Source organism: Aulostomus chinensis, chromosome 21 (assembly GCF_037954235.1).
Source record: "Aulostomus chinensis isolate RoL2024-O1b breed Wild chromosome 21, RoL_Achi_v1.0, whole genome shotgun sequence".
NCBI lineage: Eukaryota > Metazoa > Chordata > Actinopteri > Syngnathiformes > Aulostomidae > Aulostomus > Aulostomus chinensis.
Window position 1 is genome coordinate 2,623,640 of NC_141340.1, and position 15,403 is coordinate 2,639,042.

A 15,403-nucleotide genomic window follows, 5' to 3' on the forward strand; every position below is an offset into this window, starting at 1 on the left:
GTCTGGCACCTATCGGCCTTCAGTTGTCCTCTGATGTCACTGAGGTCCTGCTACGCTTTAACCTGCAGTAAATTTATTTGAGAAAGTCAGAAACTGGAGGGCAGGTTGATATCTGCACGGTCTGAGCACCAAGAGCTGCCGTTGAGAACTGACCTCCTCCCATCTTCAGCTGCTCATCCATAACCGGAGGCAGCAGCTCCAGCAGGGAACCCAAGCTTCCCTCTCCCTGGCCACCTGGACCAGCTCTGCGGGGAGGATCCCCAGGCGTTCCCGGGCCAGTGTGGAGAGATAATCCCTCCAACTGGTCCGCCTGAGCTGCTGACAAATTTTTCAAGGCGACTTGCTCCACCCTAATGGCGGCTGCTACTGTGTTAGCTTATGTATTTTCTACAGGTGCATAATTTTACTTTTATACGCACGCCGAAAAAAGGCGTGACAAGACAACGACAAGCGTTGAGCTCAAGACGGCAGAAGATGTTCACTACACGCTAGGAGGCTTGAAGACACGCGTCACATTCACGTGTTACGTGTCGGGGAGAGGAATGTTTCATGTCTGATCTCTTCGTTGCCTTCACATGTGCTGAATCTCCGCCTGTCATTATTATGACTCCAGAGACTGAGAGGGGAATCGGTGCACACGTACAATTGCGTCCGATCACTCAGGGAGCCTCCTGCTAGAGGAGTTAATGAGACGTCAACAAATGTTTGGGTGTGCATTATTCATGTCGGAGCAGTAATAAATAACGAGGCAGCTACTTTGAGAGCAGCGCCAGAGTCCCTTCACTTCTCAGGGCCTTTAACCTGGAGACGGTGTCATTTCCTTCTTTGTGTTCGGCCACAACAAGGCCCCGAAACGCCGGGATATTAAGGGCTTGAGAGACGGGACGTTAGAGGCGGGGGGTGCGGTGGCAGGATTGTGTTTGCTGAAGATTAAGGCCCTTCAGGATTGAAGGATGATGGATGGAAGGCAGCGCTTCATCCATCAGGGCCTGTTTGCATCAGCTTTAAACAGGCCGACCACGCCGAGCCTCCCTCTCTCCCTTAAAGGAGCCCGCTGCTGGTCTGACCTCAGCGTCATACTGGTTCCAGTCTTGGACGTGATGGATCACATGGAAGAGCACATATAGAAGCAGACTTATTGAAGTCGTTTGGCTCGATCCACTTGTCATAGTTAGGGTTTCCTGCTGAATCCGCGTGTTCTCGGGTCTCACAGCTGTCACTTCCCTGCGCGTGATCCCAGAACTGCAGCATCATTGATAAATGACACAAACACGTCAAGACTTAATGGTCCGTCGTCTGTTTGGTTTGAATGACGCCCAAATGAGACATAGCTGGGCGCCTTCTCCCATCTTGACTTTTCCTACCATTATCAAGACTCTTTTATCCCATGCTTACTTTTTCATTTCATGGGCCGTCTGTTTGAAACATGAAGCGCGTTTTCAAAGACAATGCCTCGCTGTAGAAATTCAAAGAGCGCTGCTGAATACCTCCCACTAGCTCACAAAGAGAACCCTTATTTTGATTTTATTAAACCGCAGACTCATAAATATTCCTTCTGAGGATGGTTTATAGTGTTTCCCCATATTTATAATGAGCATTTTTCCCTGTTTTAAACCCACATTTCAAATGCAGTTTGAAGTTCTCTAGGAAGATATAATAATTCATGGTTCTATTCTGGCTGCTGTCTTTAACTTGTCAAATTAAATCAGAAAGGAAACTTATCTTAACTAATGGTTTTTGAGTGCTAACAATGAGCCTACATGCACAGCGGTTTATCCTGTTTATTTTTCAGGATCTGCTTTCATTGAGAATATTTCCTTTGATAGAGAAACGCTCCTGCGAGCAGCCGGATGAGCAGAGGAAGACGTCGAGTACTCTCCTCTGGATGGAGAAGGGTTGCAGCAGGAGCCTTCTCATCTTCGTCTACCCGAGCAAATATGATTTACCACCATGTTTGAAAGAAGTGTTGGTATGAAGATATATCAATAAGTCTGTCTGAAGCGCTGTGTATAATTGGAAAGATGAAAGTCTTCTGATTATATTAGCATATCACATCTCTATAAAATGTCATATTGTCAGACAGCGACATGTTTTTTTTCTATCAGCGGCCTGCAGTTGCGGGCGTCTGGCCGGCTGCAGGGAGGAGCCGCAGGATTCAGCTCTTCCCTCAGTCGCCTTTCAACAGTTTGAACCCGTGACCTTTGCAGCGCCGTCGCGACCTCGAGCAGGAAGGAGGCTCACACGTTCTGACGGACAACACAGAGTGATTACACCGCCAAGCATGTTTGAACAAGTTCATCTTTTTTTTTTTAAAAACCCAAAACAACTTGCTTTTCGTACTTAATTCGCACTTAAAAGTGGAATTTTTAAAAAGCACATGTAAGCATATTAGTCTGTCTGAAAGAGAATTCCTCCAAGTTGGACACACACACACACACACACACACACACACACACGCACTTGGATAATAGTTTTGGGGGTCTAATTACCCTCAATCAACCTGGAGAGTTCAGCTGCTGTTAGCTGTTCGTCTCCGTTAGCTTCAAGCTAAAAGCAGGTGTCTGATGTTTCTGAGATCTGGATTCGTGCTTTAATGACAAAGTCGTTTTTTTTCTGGTTGAAATGTCACATCAGTGGAAGGCAGAACCACAAACATTATCGTCGTCCCGCCATCTGAGACACAAACACATGGAATACCAGACTTCGGTTCGACCAGTCTAACTTGTGAGTGGCGTCGGAAACACATTGACTGGCTGAAGTCGTGAACATTTTGCTGATACGAGCCGAACTGCTGATCGACTTCTCATCATTTGATGACAGGACGTGGGACGTTTGCAGACACAGACATTCCATAAAGACACAGAGAGAGTTTGCTTATTGGATATGCCTCATCAAGTGCAAATAATGACTGGAATGGCTCCTTCTCCACCATTTAAATGCAACTCTTTATTGATCCCGGAGGGGAATTTAATTTGCGGCTGTATGGTAATATTTTTTTTGTGTTCTCTTCTTGGACCCCTTCATTTCTTCACTATTATTCACTCCTCTAATATGAAGTTATAAATAAACATTCCATCATGGTCAGGAAACAGAACGCAAACAGCAAGTTAATGAAATAAAAAAAAATGACAATAAATCCAGAGGAACTCAGGATGTAGCAATTTAAATGTCTGCAACGCCACATTTAGCTTCAACAACTTAACAAATGTAAACAGCGGCGCGTGATGAAATGCAGCAGAACGAGAGCTCAATATTTCCTCTCAACTAGGACGAAGCCAGACAATATTAATATAATATAATGTTTCTGCAGCTATAGAATCAAGCGAGCCTCCATGATGAAGGGCACAGTTGCATTCTGGGAAGACAGCTCAAGATTTTCGTGTTTGAATTGTTCCTCACTTCTTTCTTTGTAACTCAAGCCTCTCCTGTTGCTTGAAAGTGTCTGAGTAGCATCAAATTAAAACGTGCATTTTACCCTCCACACAGGGAGTTTTAGCATGTCGTTTAGCACACAGCAGTCGAGTGGGACAGAGGGAGGCAAACACTCCATCCATCCATCCATCCATCCATCCATCCATCCATCCATCCATCCACTCAAATATCCTCCAATCGACAAGTAGCAAACCACAGACAGAGTAAACTCGTCAGCTGCCATCAAGAAAAGCGTCAATAGACGTGTTTTTTTCTTCGCAGGTTACTAAGTTTTAAAAACCTTCATGTATGAGGGACAGGTGTGAAGCAGGCAGAGGATCCAGCAGGTCTAACTGGATCAAGTGGGTTGGAAGTCCGGTCACCTCAGCTGGTTTGATTGTGTTTATTATTTCATTAAACACAGCTGGAGTTGCTGAGGGTTAGCGCTTGATTCTAACAGCAACACAATCACAACATGAACACTGGATAACTTTGAAAACCTGCAATCGAAGAAATTCACAGTCTGCTGTTAAAACTCCCCGCCAAGTTTTACTCACGCCACATTTTGCCGCCAGTTTCTTCGGGTTTGACGAGCGTTCCAGGGAGCACACCAGGAAAAGATGTACCTGCCGAGAAAGAAAAGGCATTGGTTTGTTTGTGTGTCCATCGGCAGGATGACATAAAAAAAACTTCAAAGCTGCTTTTCCCCAAACTTGGTGGATTAGCGTACAACCCTCTTGTGTTTAATGTGTTTGTGTGAGAACATTTCAATAAATACATATATCATTTACAAAAGATCAAAAGAAAGATGTCTTTGTCATCATCACTGAGTGCAGCAGGGAGTCCGAAAATGATCATTTGACGGGCCGATAATATTCACAACTAGTTGTTCCTGACAATTAAAAAAGGGAAGCAACAGGGAATAAAAAGTAGAGACTTGGTGAAACAATAAAGCCACAGAACACTTTTACATTTCCTGATCCTGCGCTTGCATTTCCCTCCTGGTCTGTCATTTACCAGTCACATACTTGTCACGTACCTGTCATGTACCAGTCATGCAACTGTCACATACCTGTCATGTATCAGTCACGTACCAGTCATGTAACTGTCATGTACCAGTCACAGACCAGTCATGTACCTGTCATGTATTAGTCATGTACCAGTCATGTAACTGTCACGTACCAGTCAGGAATCTGTCATGTATCAGTCACATACCAGTCTCGTAACCGTCACATCCCCCGTCACGTACCTGTCACCTACCTATCATATTCCAGTCAAATGCTTTGTCACATATCCCTTCACGTACCAGTCACATATCTGTCACCTACCTGTCATGTACCAGTCACATACCCATCACATCCCCCGTCACATACCTGTCTGGTACCCATCACATCCCAGTCACCTACCCATCACGTACCCTGTCACATACCAGTCACGTATGAGTCACGTACCCATCAAGTTCCCGTCAGGTACCAGTTACGTTCCCGTCATGTACCCATGACATACCAGTCACCCACCCATCACATACCCCGTCACCTACCAGTTACCTACCCATCACATACCAGTCACCTACTTGTCACATACCCCGTCACATACCAGTTACCTACCCATCAAATACCAGTCAGCTACTGTCACGTACCAGTTACCTACCCCTCACATACCAGTCACCTACCCATCACGTACCAGTTACCTACCCGTCACATACCAGTCACCTGCCCGTCACATACCAGTCACCTACACATCATATACCAGTTACCTACCCGTCACATACCAGTTACCTACCCGTCACATATCAGTCACCTACCCGTCATGTACCAGTTACCTACCCGTCAAATATCAGTTACCTACCCGTCACATACCAGTTACCTGCCCGTCACATACCAGTTACCTACCCGTCACATACCAGTCACCTACCCGTCACATACCCCGTCATGTACCAGTCACCTACCCGTCAAATATCAGTTACCTACCCGTCACATACCAGTTACCTACCCGTCACATACCAGTCACCTACCCGTCACATACCCCGTCATGTACCAGTTACCTACCCGTCACATATCAGTTACCTGCCCGTCACATACCAGTTACCTACCCGTCACATACCCCGTCATGTACCAGTCACCTACCCGTCACATACCAGTTACCTGCCTGTCACATACCAGTTACCTACCCGTCATATACCAGTCACCTACCCGTCACATACCTCGTCATGTACCAGTCACCTACCCGTCACATACCAGTTACCTGCCCGTCACATACCAGTTACCTAGCCGTCACATACCAGTCACCTAGCCGTCACATACCCCGTCATGTACCAGTCACCTACCCGTCATATACCAGTTACCTACCCGTCACATACCAGTCACCTACCTGTCACATACCCCGTCATGTACCAGTCACCTACCGGTCACATACCAGTTACCTACCCGTCACATACCAGTTACCTACCCGTCACATACCAGTCACCTAGCCGTCACATACCCCGTCATGTACCAGTCACCTACCCGTCACATACCAGTTACCTACCCGTCACATACCAGTCACCTACCTGTCACATACCCCGTCATGTACCAGTCACCTACCCGTCACATACCAGTTACCTGCCCGTCACATACCAGTTACCTACCCGTCACATACCAGTCACCTACCCGTCACATACCCCGTCATGTACCAGTCACCTGCCCGTCACATACCCCGTCATGTACCAGTCACCTACCCGTCACATACCCGTCATGTACCAGTCACCTACCCGTCACATACCCCGTCATGTACCAGTCACCTGCCCGTCACATACCCCGTCATGTACCAGTCATCTACCCGTCACATACCCCGTCATGTACCAGTCACCTGCCCGTCACATACCCCGTCATGTACCAGTCACCTACCCGTCACATACCTCGTCATGTATGAGTCACCTACCTGTCACCTACCAGTCATGTAACCGAGGAGGATTTTTATCTTATCTCTGTTCGCTCTCACTGTCCACTCCAGACGAGGACGAGCAGCAGCGTCTCGGGACTGTTGCTAACAGAGTGATATGGATCTGCAGCATCACGCTCACCACTGGGGAGGATTATGAAGCATCATACTTGCACTAATGACCTAATTATGAAGCGGTGGCACTGGAGGATCCTCACCATCATTTAAAAGTTAATCTTACTTTTTTAGAATTCATTTGCTGGAGTAATAGCAATATTTAAATCCAATTCACACAGGAGGTCCCGTATTTAATTTCATAGTTTACTGAAATCTATGAGGCGCAGTCTCTGGGATTTAAGAGGCCTCGAAATTCCACTGAACTGTAACATTCGCTGCTCTTCAGGAAAATTAAGCCATATAATACAGAGGGGAGTTGTGCAGAGCAAATGGAATAAGAAGAAAAGGGTGGAAACTCCACAACAAAAGGAATTCATTTCAAGAGGACAGTACTTTTTATTGATAACCATCCGCAGATTAAAGCCTAACATCCCTATGGAGCTGTAATTATTCCAGTTAGTCTTGAATATAAATGAGCACAATGCAGCTCAGAGAAAGTCAGAACTTTGAGGTAATAATAATCATCTCACTCCTGACGATAGCAGTCATTAACAGGGCGATGTACCCGACCGCCGGCCCCCACATCACAGCGGAGGGGAGACATACACCCAGACAGGATTTCCCCCTGTGCCATCAAACTTGGATCAAGGACACAGTAAGGGCGGAGAAATTTCTCTACCTGCTGACAAAGGGGAAAAGATGATCACTCTAAATGCTCGGCACTAAATCTTTCACACTTGTCAAGTCCACTTTGTCCCGGCTGCCAGAGCTGACCCCTCTCTCTCCATCAGCTGGGACCTGGCCTTGGTCGACAGGGGGACGGGCTGGCGAAGGAAGGCCAAGACACTGGCTAAATTTATAACACACGTTTATGCCTTGTGCCCTCAAATCATCCAAACATATTGTAGCGCTCCGTTAAGGACACACATATATGTCCCTGTTTCCATTTTACTGGGCAGGATGTCGGAGTATATGACAAAACGCGTTCTAAAAGGAGTCAAGTTTTGTATTTGCTCAGTTTAATAAAGATTTATGGTTTAAACCCTTTAAAATGACTGTAGTAATGATTCTTTAAACCCATCATTATGCCGATCCATGAGCAGATTTTTGCCAACCTTTCATGAATACTGCAGTAAGATGTTTGGCTACGTTAACTTCCAATTCCTGAAATGATGTCCAAAGAACTATTATACACCTGGGTGGCATTGTGATTGTCACAAGGTTAGATAGCTCATCCAAATGAAAAGCAAGGATACAGACGAGCAGACAGGACAATTTCACACCGCAAGATGGAAGTAAAGTTGTGTTGTGTAGGTCAGATGCAAAATGGCAAGTGGGTCAAGGCGAGAGGCAGGAGGACTGAAGGCCCCGCCGCTGCTGGAGAGGTCGCTGAACCCTCTGTTAGCAATGTTAATCCATTATAACTGAAAGAAATCTGAATAACATTCAGGTGGAGTATTAAGTACATTGTGTACGTGTGAGAGCTCAGGTTCTACGCAGCTCCAGCACCTTAGTTTCCTCTTTACTAATGAAAATCGGTTGAAAGTCTATTTCTTTTAACAAGATTGCATTTCAAATGTTTTTATTTTAAAACTCCCCTCAAATGTCATTTAAATATGCCCGAAGAGGGGAATTAAAAAAAAAAAAACAACACAAAAATTGAACACATCTGATGAAAAATATTAAATTGAAATTGCCAACTGAAAATCAACATAATCCTATTTGAAAAAAAAAAAAAATTACGGCCCAAAAATGAGTATGGACTGCAAAAATAGATTTTATCAATAAAATCACACACGCTGATGCAAAAAATCAAAAGGTCAATTATAACTGACATATTCTGTACGTTTCTGCTGCAAACTCTAACTTGCCTCTGCGAAAAAATTTAATTTAAAACCAAGACGACAAAATTAAATTCTGTATATACACACAATTTAAAATGTGACCTTCAACACATGTTGAATTAAAAACCGAAATAGAAAAATCACCAATTAAAGCTGTGTACATGTTGATAAACCAAAAACTGAGATTATTTAGCTCTCAGAGACTCCTGTGAGTTTGACCTTGCATTTATTTTATTCTTTCCGTACCATTAAGATGTAAACCCTTAAAAAAAATTACATGTGTCTGCCTTGGCAGTTTTAATTGCTTGTAGGCTAAAATAAGCTTCCTTCTGAGGTAAATTCTGAGGTAATTTAAATTAAAAAGCCCATCATATCTGCGGATGTGACTTCCACATCAGATTGGTCGCTTTTTTCTTTTTGCTGCATTTGCTGTGACCGCATCCCGACACGGTGATAAGCAGCATGGGAAGAGTCCGAGGGATTTATCTGTGGCCCTGCCGAGTGGGGAGCTGATAAAGGGGTTACCCTGATGACTTCTTTGACAGCAAACCGGCAAAAGGAGGAGATGTGCTAACGGCATAATGCAAAACACGAATATTCAGTCCATCACACAATAATGACCCACAAAAATTTTGCACACGCAATAAGGTTTCAAATTGTAGCCGAGAAAATAAAGCAAAAACTAAGATTTCCACTTTGCAGTTAAGTGCAGGAGAAGCTAATTCCCCACAGAATAAGAATATCCCAGCCAGTCGGTCTATTTTTATTTGGTTGTGTTCAGGGAAGAATCAGCAGAGCCAGCAGCATCAAAACGTGTCCCATCATAATAAAGATCAAAAGCCCTTTCTTCACCGTAGGGCACGGGCTCCACATGGCTTTTCCTCCTTATCCTGTATGGATAGTAGCTGGTGGTTTTTCCAAGTGGGTTGAGCTGATTCTACAAGGTGACACTGCAGACCGCTGACAGGCTGGAGAGAATCATCACTAGAATCAACACTGCGTGAAACATGGCATGTACAGCTCAGTCTCCTCAATCTGCATACAAATAACACGACTTTACACCTACAATTCGCCTGCAGTGTTAAGTCGAATGATTTATGCAGATGATACACAAACAGCCAAGAGCGGCGTGTATGGAAGTCAGACAACCCCAGTGGAGCAGCTACCAGGAGGCTGGGAAAGACTCCTGACCACCAACTTGACGACAACCACCATTGCTTTCCAGCGTTCAGCTGCCAGGTTAGGGCACAGTGAAAGTCAGGTAACATTAGGATAAAAGTAATGTCACTTCAGGCGGTGGTTAATCTTTCAAAAGCTGAAAAAAAAAAAACGAAAAGAAGAAGAGGAATATGACAAAGTTCATGTATCTGAGGCAGACCGAGACCGTAAGAACTAGAGGAACGTTCTTGTGTGAATTTGTTAAAAAGCTACATACTTTTCTGCAAATGTTTTCCACTTTTACTTCCTGATTAAACTGTTATGATTTAGCAGGTTCGTTACCAGGGTAACAACACCCCACATCCCAGCAAGGTCTTGGTCCACACAAAAAGTTGTGAACAGACCTGCCAAAACGAACACCACCGAGGAAGAAACAGGTGTGAAAGCACCTTAACACAGCTATGCTGCGGTTAGAACCAAATAAAGCTGACTTTACTTTCAGTCAGCTTGAGACTCTTTTCATTTCACTCCTGAAGTGAATCGACCTACTTTACAGCCCGTATTCACACAGTGACCATGTTCTCCCGATGCTACGCTAACGGTGTGGAGCTGCCCTGTTGGATAAGCTCGTTTTCCACGCCTCAGTTGGTTTATAGGGAATCCGGCAAATTGTTGTAAATTCATCTTTTTTGAACACTCAAGTGGTAATCAGTAAATTAACATTCCTACTTTGCAACTGTATCACCAAACAAAAGAACTTGCAACGTTAGCTTTGTTGTAGCTGCATGCTAATATTAGCTGTTGGCTGAAGCGTAGTTCGTATCAGATGTCCCTCTGAGATATTGTAAACTGCTCTTTCTAGTTGCAGGTCAATCAGAGAGGCAAGGAAGTTATAATGGTTTATTTAGTACTCTCTATGTACAAATATTGAATTTTAGAACAAAGCAGTGAGATGTTAGCCGAAAGTGGTTCCTAACCTGAGAACTAATTCATTGAAGAGAAAAAAAGAAAAGGTCCTTACAGAGCTTTTACAATCTAACCCTTCAATATCCAATGAACATTTCTGCATTACCTCCTTTTAGACTTCTCATTCCTTGAATACACTTATTCTATTTGCTGATTTTTAATCAGTATTCTGCTCAAATCCCTGTGTACATTGCTGACTGGGTTTGTGAAATAAGTGTTGTTGCTGCTTTATATTACTGATATAAATGTCATTTTTTGGAATATTAATGCAGCCAACGATCATTGTGTATACCACTGGTGGGAACCCCTGGAAGACTCCCAGAGGTACCAGCTAATGTGGCTCCTATAAATAAAAAACACAAACTTTTGTTTGCGTCGGCCCAAAACCGAGACCTGCCGTTTCGGAACCTGCTGACCAGCAGCCAGTTTTGGGGCCAGCGGGAGTAAATTCTAGTGAGTCTCCTAAAGACTTGAGGTGACTGAAAGTGCCGTGCTGGATGTTCCAGCGTTCACACATTAGTAGGTGACTCAACAGACTTCACACGGGAGTCGCTGCAGTGCTTTGAGTAAGCAGATCACATTCCTGACACCGCTTTGCTTATGCTTTTCGTTTGCTTTCTCGATTCATTTGCTATGTTTTAATGAAATGACACAGTTTGCTAGCAAACACTAATTAAGTGGAAGAAAAAAAATAGAAACAGTGAAAACTCGTCACCGTCAGCAGTGGTGATGCATGAAAACATTCTCAGAGGAAAGTTGTGTGAGCCACTTTAACACCTGTAGTTTTTCAAGAAAACACTGTGGCGAGCTGGGAAATATTGACTTGCTGTGATTAAGTTCATTAATTCATTTTGTACTCCCCCGGTTAAAATGATCTTCATTAAAACCAGAGATAAACAAGGAGGCACAGTGGATTTGTCATTTAATTTTATTTCACATAATCTGCTGTGTTGACTTTAGTATCTCAAAACAATCGGTTCTATCGTGTGCCACAACGTACTGAGGTGATTCAAAAAGGCATAACCTTGGACACGCTTCATTAATTCTCCCTAAATGGTGTCTGAGGATCGCCATGTCACTTTGCTTCTCCTACCACCGAGGAACATCTTCTACCAGCAACCTTGACGACAAACAGAGAAGTGACGTCTTTTAATCCATCGTTTATTTGCTTTCCGACTGTTTTCTCCTGCTACTCTCAGCACGACTATTTAAAACTCTCTTTCAACTCCACACATGTTCAATTGTTGACCAAGCTGAAAACTAAATTCTGTTTATCTTTCCCACTTCATTTTGCCCTTTTTTGCTGCTAATGAAACCACTTTTGTCTTGTGAGCATTGAATTTGGCGTTCTGTTCCGGTTGCCTGTGGTGCAGAATTCTTGGATCTCGCCGCCTTCCCCTTTCATAATGAAAAGTGTCGAGACATCTGTTTCCGCAGGCAGCAATTAGGTTACTGTAAAAGATAAACAAATCAACTTCTAATTAGATACCCAATGAATTCGTAGGGAGGCAGACAAAAACTCGTATACCTTTTGATCACTGGAAATGGATTCAAAATTACCTTTTCTAGGCCTGCAACAGCCCATGTCTGGAGTGATATTCTGTGTGTGTGAAGCCAATTATCTCAGCTCACTTACGCCTGCTTCAGCTACGTTATTATCTGACTCCACAGTGGGAGGAAATGCAAATAAAATGTGCCCCCACCAGGGATGAAGCCTGGCGCGTTGTACCTGCGTTCGGAGGGGAGCAATCCAGCGCCATCAGTGAGGGAACTGATACAGGATCGCACCGTCACAAAACCACGTGGGGTCTGAGGCTGAGATTACGGGATACAACTGATGAGTGACCTGCCTAAATACTTATTTTCACGCCCAGGTCATGGGCCGGAGGCGTTATGTCTTGCCGATTGTCTGTTTGTCCTGTTCTCGTTAATGTGATAGCTCTCAATCCTGTAGGGCTGTAGAACGTACTCTCAAAGTCCGGGCGGCAGGCAGCCATGGTGGAGCTGGACAACGAAGCATCCTGAAGTCAAAGTAAGTGTGTCCCGGTTCTGGTTTACGTGGTATATTGAGGAAGCCTTCACCGAATTCCGTCAAATTTGGCACCGAGACTCCCGGATGAACTGGGAAGATTTGGTGGCCAATGGTCAGTGTCCCCTCACATGAATGCGATAGCTCAGGCACTTCTTGAGGGAACCTCTTCAAATTTGCCACCAATGTCCACTGGAGGGTGAATGACGGAGGTCTACGACAGCAACGCTGTAATTCTAATAAGAGTTTATATTTAAACATCCTGAATTCAGTACAAGGAAAGCCTCCAAAAAACCCTGTAAATATAAATCTTAATTTTATGTCATACTGCATTCCTACATGTGTCATAATATTCTATTTGTAATAGAAGAATGGAGGGCGGCACGGTGGTGCAGTGGTCAGCAAGAAGGTTGTGGGTGGAGCCCCGGCTGCAGCACAGGGTCTTTCTGTGTGAGTCTCCATGTTCTCCCTGTTCCTGCTGGGTTCTCTCTGGTACTCCAGCTTCCTCCACAGTCCAAAGACATCAAGAGGGACCAGGTTAATCCAGACTCTAAATTGACCGTAGGCGTGGCTGGGAGAGCCAATGGTTGTCTGTCTCTATGTGTTGGCCCTGCCATGGACTGGTGACCTGTCCAGGGGGAAGGCTGCTGGGATAGGCTCCACCCCCACCACCCTCAACAGGAGAAGAGGTAGAAAATGGATGGAAGGATGTTTTCTTTATATAAAAACCTGTGTTTTCATGACTCTGAATTTGCAGTTTAGTATTTTAAGGATTAAGAAAACGTCTTCACATTTTGAAGACATATTTCAATTCAAAAGATTTTTTCGGTGAAACAGAAGGTGCAAATGTGTTGTCAAATTACTTAAGCATGAAAATCTCCAAACTCACCTGACCTGTTCATTAATATTCATGTCTGGACTGTTACAGTGACCCGGACCATCAACGCAACACTGGTGGTTTCTGCAAATGAGGGGTTTTTTCTGTCTTCTGTTGTTGCCTGGTAACCTCATTGTTTTGTTTTTGGCTGTTTTTTTAAATAAACATACATTTGCATAAAGCAAGCATATGTATGTACTTCAATGTGGATAAGAGTACTTAGCACAATTTGAATAAAGAAAATGTAATTAATGTGCGATCAAACCCGGACTGCCCTCCTCCTCCAACAGCACAAATCCTGAGTCCTTCTCAGCTATCTGCACTTTTCAGCTAATGTTTCTTTTTCAACTCAAAACTAACTTCTTGAAAAGTAACACGCTGAAGGACACCTGGGCAGGGCCTACATATGTGGATGGGCATATTGGCTGCTGCTGGCATTGAACGAGTGACCTTTTTGTTTTTATATGGACTCCAAAAACCCGGGGCCAACCTGACAGCCTTGAACGCTCCTTGCAGAGCTGGCTTGCTTGGTGACATTCAATCTGCTCCCCAGAGATGCTTGCTTGGCTCTCAGCTCTGCGTTTTACAAGGTCCCTCAGTCTCAGGCAGTCCACAAGCAGATGGGGATAATAATTAAGTATGATTACTAGACATTAATCCATCCATAGAGTGACAGCCACAGCTGCCACAACTTTGCCGTTGCCACTGCCTTATAGAGGGCTTTCAGGTGACTTAACTCAGCCTTCGCGCCCATAATGGATGTCCTGTAGGTACCAGTGAGTTATCGTGTCCTCTCCTGTTCTACACAACTCAGACATCTCTACCTGCTTCTTCTGCTTCTCTTCTTTGTTCCTTTGTTTGTTCTACTTATGATGATGATGGAAGAATGAAAGTCTTTCGACTAAGACGGCCATCTCTTACATCTTTTATCTAAAATTATCACTTCTGCCAAAAATGGTAGCTCACCAAATTTGTTGGGACCAAAAAGGGAAATTGTTTAACAGTTCTACAATGAAACAAACACTGGTTTACTGCTGCAATGTTTCCAGAGTAGCATCATACAGTAGCATGGCGGTTGAACCTGGGTCTCCAGGGCCAAAATCTGGTATTTTTCTGACCCATCAACTGTCCAAACCTGCCTCCTAACAGGGACTTTCTAGCTTACATGTACAGTGGAGTACTACAGGAGAAGAGATGGCAGTTGATACGATTTTTACGATTCCAATTCCATTTTCGATTATGCATAACATTTTGGTTATTTATTGATTCTCATTTGGAAAAAAAGAGAACTAACAGGTCGATTAGCATAAACTTTGTTTAGTTAAGAAGAAACATGACCTTACAAACCCAATAGTGAGGGGGTGCTAACATGATAGGCAGTGTTAGCTGGTTAGCTACCTGCAGTATTAACAGCAGAGGACGTGCTAACGTTGCCGCCTCTGCTGGGTTGAGATTCTCTCTGGAGCAGATCGAAAACGTCCACATTCATTCAAAGTTATCTCAGGCTGTGTGTGCAGATGTTCCTGCGTCGTGGTAGCATTTCCTCCCTTTGATGCAGTATCCACTTTGCTAGTGTTGCAAGTTGCCCTGTTGTCATCCTTTCTTGTGAAAAGTAACTGAACTTTAACTCGAGCGTTTATGCCCCTTGGGCGCCATGTGTACTGCTGGCTGCACTGGTGAATGACGTCGCCACGCACATTGCATAGTTTACATAAGTAACGCGACTTGCATGGTGACATCAGTCCTGCCCACTGGAATCGATAAGTGAATCATTTACAAAATTGGTAAATGATTCCAAGGAATTGAAACACTGGGAACCAGTTCTCAACAAGAACTGGTTTTCAATTCCCATCCCTGTACAGGAGTGAAGTATTTTTTGTAGTATAACTCAAGTTAGCGCTGCCATGAGTTCCCATGGAATGGTACATTCATCAGTACTAATTTATGTTTAGGCTTTAGGTTTAATCCTTGGCCGCTTTATGAACATCATCTGATTTCCTCCCCTCCTGCGGTCATAATTACTACGGCCAGTAGGTGGCATCTGTCACTTTAACGTCGATAGAGGTTGTTTTTTCTCGTGAG

General features: G+C 44.1%; 1 long non-coding RNA gene across 1 annotated transcript in view; it reads right to left on the minus strand.

The window, feature by feature from the left end:
* Nucleotides 1-3,979: 3,979 nt before the first annotated feature.
* The window catches only part of LOC147241353 (uncharacterized), a 202,116-nt gene continuing 190,692 nt past the window's right edge, over nucleotides 3,980-15,403 (minus strand). The window contains exon 7 of the long non-coding RNA XR_015110882.1: nucleotides 3,980-4,037. This is a non-coding gene — a long non-coding RNA (uncharacterized LOC147241353). The remainder of the gene's footprint in view (nucleotides 4,038-15,403) is intronic.